This window comes from Ursus americanus, chromosome 10, assembly GCF_024610735.1.
Source record: "Ursus americanus isolate L20-20 chromosome 10, mUrsAme1.1.p, whole genome shotgun sequence".
NCBI lineage: Eukaryota > Metazoa > Chordata > Mammalia > Carnivora > Ursidae > Ursus > Ursus americanus.
Genome location: NC_142136.1, coordinates 71047031 through 71051540, shown reverse-complemented (window position 1 = coordinate 71051540; position 4510 = coordinate 71047031). Strand labels below are relative to the sequence as shown.

General features: G+C 38.6%; 1 non-coding gene across 1 annotated transcript; it reads left to right on the top strand.

Moving 5' to 3' along the window:
- Positions 1-4012: 4012 nt before the first annotated feature.
- On the top strand, positions 4013-4222 carry LOC123792022 (small nucleolar RNA U3). Its single transcript, XR_006779610.2, has one exon. It is a non-coding gene; the product is annotated as a small nucleolar RNA U3 (small nucleolar RNA).
- The last annotated feature ends 288 nt before the right edge of the window (positions 4223-4510 follow it).

Below are 4510 nucleotides of genomic sequence, written 5' to 3'. Positions count from 1 at the left end.
CCACAGAATGGGAGAAGATATTTGCAACTGACATTACAGATAAAGGGCTGGTATCCAAGATCTATAAAGAACCTCTCAAACTCAATACCCAAAAAACAAATAATCAAGTCAAAAAATGGGCAGAAGACATGAACAGACATTTCTCCAAAGAAGATATATGAATGGCTAACAGACACATGAAAAAATGTTCAACATCATAGCCATCAGGAAAATTCAAATCAAAACCACATTGAGATACCAACTTACACCAATTAGAATGGCAAAAATTGACAAGGCAGGAAACAAATGTTGGAGAGGATGTGGAGAAAGGGGAACCCTCTTAAGCTGTTGGTGGGAATGCAAGTTGATACTGCCACTTTAGAAAACAGCATAGATTTTCCTCAAAAAGTTAAAAATAGAGCTACCCTATAACCCAGCAATTGCACTACTGGATATTTACCCCAAAGACACAGATGTAGTAAAAAGAAGGGGCACATGCACCCCAATGTTCATAACAGCAATGTCCACAATAGCCAAACTGTGGAAGGAGCTGAGATGCCCTTCAACAGATGAATGGATAAAGAAGATGTGATCCGTATATCCAATGGAATATTACTCAGCCATCAGAAAGGATGAATACTCACCATTTCCATCGACGTGGATGGAATTGGAGGGGATTATGCTAAGTGAAATAAGTCAAGCAGAGAAAAACAATCATCATATAGTTTCACTTACATGTGGAACATAAGGAATAGCATGGAAGACATAGAAGGAAGGGGAAAACGAAGGGGGGAGAATCAGAGGGGGAGACAAACCATGAGAGACTATGGACTCTGGGAAAAAAACTGAGGGTTTCAGAAGGGAGGGGTGTGAGGGGATGGGTTAGCCCGGTGATGGGTATTAAAGAGGACATTTATTGCAATGAGCACTGGGTGTTATACGCAAACAATGAATCATGGAACACTACATCAAAAGTTGAAGTACTGTATGGTGGCTAACACAACACAATAAAAAAATAAATAAATAAACATAAACAACTTTCTCTCTGAAAATATAATTGACATACAGTAAATTGCACATATTTTAAATGCACAGCAGGATAAGTTCTGCCATGTGCATACACCCGTGAAGTCTATCACTGATCAAGATAGTGAACATATCACCCCCTGAAGTTTAATGATGCCCCTCTGAATTCTTTCCCTCCTGCCCCTTTCCATCCCCATCCCTAAGCAACAACTGATCCATGTTGTCACTATTGATTAGTTTACATTTTCTAGAGTTGATATACAATTCTAGAAAATGCAATCCTATAGTATGCAGTGTTTCTTTCGTCTGGCATCTTTCATTCAGCGTGATTACTTTGAAATTCACTCATGTTGTTGGGTGAATCCATAGCACACTTCTTTTATTGCTGAGGGTTATTCCATTGTATGAACATACCACAAATTGTTTATCCATTTACCTGTTAATGGACATTTGGGTTGCTCCCAGTTTGGGGGTATTAATTACAGATAAAGCTACTAAGAACATTCATATACAAGTCTCTGTGTGATTACATGCTTTTGTTTCTCTTAGGTAAATACTTGGGAGTGAAATGGCTGAATCATATAGTATGCACAGGTTTAATTTTTTAGGAAACTGCCAAACTATTTCTGAAATAGTTTTACTATTTTACATGCCTAGTAGTAGTGTATGAGAATTTCAGATGCTCCATATCTTCTCCAATGCTTAGTATGGTCTGTATCTTTTAATTTTAACCCTCTTAATAAGTACATAGTGGGGGGTGCCTGAGTGCCCCAGTCGTTGGGCATCTGCCTTCAGCTCAGGATCCCCATGTCAGGCTCCCCGCTCAGTGGGAGGCCTGCTTCTCCCTCTCGCACTCTCCCTGCTTGTGTGCCCTCTCTTGCTATCTCTCTCTCTATCAAATAAATAAAATCTTAAAAAGAAAAAAGTACATAGTGGTATATAATTGTGGTTTTAATTTGTGTTTCCCTCATGACTAAATAAAATTGAGCTTCTTTTTGTGGGTTTATTTGCCCTGACGTCTTCTTTGGTGATGTGTCTCTTCAAATTGTTCATTTAAAAAATTGGGTGATTTTCTTATTATTGAGCTTTGAGGGTTCTTTATATAGTCTGGATACAAATTCTCTATCTTCATATATACTTTAAAAATATTTTCCCTCAATCAGTGGCTTGTCTTCTCATTCTCTTAATAGCCTTCCAAAAATCAGAAGTTTTTCATTTTAGTAAAGCCCAATTTTTCAATTATTTCTTTTATGAATCACGTCTTCAGGGTCATATCTAAGAAATCTTTGCCTAACTCAAGGGACAAATATTTTCTCCATTTGTCCAAGAAGTTTTAAGATTTTCAGTTTTGCTTTTACATCTGTGACCCTCTTGAGTCAATTTTACATAGGATAGAAGTATGCATGGAAGTTCATATTTTGCATATGACTATCCAATTGTTCTAGCACCGCTTATTGAAAAGACTGCTCTTTCTCCACTGATTTGCCTCTGCACTTTTGACAAAAATCAGGTGTCCATATAATCATGGATCTAATGCTGACTCTATTTTCTGTTTCACTGATCTCTTTACTTGTTGATGTGCTGATTCCATACCCTTATAAGTCTTGAAATCATGAAGTGTTAACCTTCTGATTTTATTCTTGTTTTTCAAGGTTGTTTTGGGTGTTCAAGGTTGTTTGCTTGTCCATATAAATTGTAGAATAATCTTGTCATATTCTGCCAAAAATGGCCTGCTTCAATTTTGATTGGGATTGGATTGAATCGAGGCTATGGATTTGGGGGAGAATTTGGGAGGAAATGTAAATGTTAGGTAAGGAAACAGGTTGTCACCTAGAATCTCCAGAAGGAACCAGCCCTGCCAATACCTTGACTTCAGCCCCCAGGGAGACTGATTTCAGACTTCTGACCTCTAGAACTAAAAGAGAGTAAATCTATGTCATTATAAGCCACTAAGTTTGTGGTAATTTGTTGTAGCAGTAAAAGGAAACTAACAGAATGGTTGACATTTATTCAAGCAGATTGTTTTGCTTTGGTTTTGCCTTCTATATATCTTACTGAATATGAGTATGCATATGTGTATATCTTGGTTGTGGTCTATTTGTGTGTATGTTTGTGCATCCATATCTACAGCTGCCTATGTACCTGTGTCTATATCTGTCTATATCTTTGACATCTTTCTATGTCTGCATATATAAATTTACCTAACTTTTAAAAAATAAACAGTGTGGTATCCTATTATCTCAATGGAACATACTTTATTCAGCTAGTTCTCTCCAGAAGGATTTTTAGGTTGTTTTCAGTTTTCTTTACCACCATGACTACCACCACCACAAACAGTCCTGAGGCTGATATCCTTGTTCATGTATCTGGGTGCACTAGTTTGTGTATTTCTGTAGAATACACAACTCCAGTAATAGAAGTTCAACTGCCGAGTCACACATTTTAAATTGTAATAGAAAACACCAAGATTGGGGCACCTGGGCGGCTCCGTCGGTTAAGTGTCTGACTCTTGGTTTCGGGTTGGATCGTGATCTCCTCCTGGTCGTGATCTCGGGGTGATGGGATCAAGCCCCGCTTCGGACTCTGTGCTCAGCGCGGAGTTTGCTTGCGATCCCCTCTTCCTCTGCCCCTCCCTCATCTTGTGGGCTCGCTCTCTCTCAAATAAATAAATAAAATCTTAAAAAAAATAAAACACCAATATTTCTTCCAAAAATCTGGTTCAGGTTTTTTACTTTTTAAAAATTCCAGTTTAGGCACTTTACATGTACAGCAGTTTTAAATATTTGTGAAATCAGTTGCCGCTCTTGTCATTTAACATTTTTACCTTTGCTCTTCTACTTAGACAGGCTTTCTCCATTAGCAAGATCACAGAATTATTCACCTGTAGGTTTTCTTCTAGTATTGGGATGGACATTGAAGAATGTTCGAGGGTTTGCTAAGAAGACAAGTGGATACTGCTAGACCAGAAAGAAACTAGCAATGACTCAGTTAAAATAGTCCCTGATTTAAGACTATACTTTTAAGGATCATTTCTATAATTTGTTACTAGAGAACTTTCTCTAATTGTCTCAAGTACCCAAAACCATGAGAAGGAGGTGTAGTGTTCTTTCCTGAGCATGAAGCTGGCTCTAGGTGGTGTTTCTGCAACTGTCTTCTGCCATTGATGATGGTTCTTCTCCTCCTTTGGGTAAGAGGGAGAGGACACAGTCTGAGTGATTTCTGTCTTTTTTTTTTTTTATTCCCTGATTTGGGGAGCCTGGGTGGCCCAGCCACTTAAGTGTCTGTCTCCAACTCAGGTCATATTCTCGGGGTCCTGGGATGGAGCTCTACACTGAGCTTTCTGCTCGGGGGGAGTCGGCTTCTCCCTCTCGCTCTCCCTCTGTGCTCTCTCTCTCTCTCTCAAATAAATAAATAAAATCTTTTTAAAAAATTCCCTGATTTGACACACTGAGGTTATAAAACAGATGAGCCCAATAGCTCTCACAGCCCATTTTTGCTCTCTGAG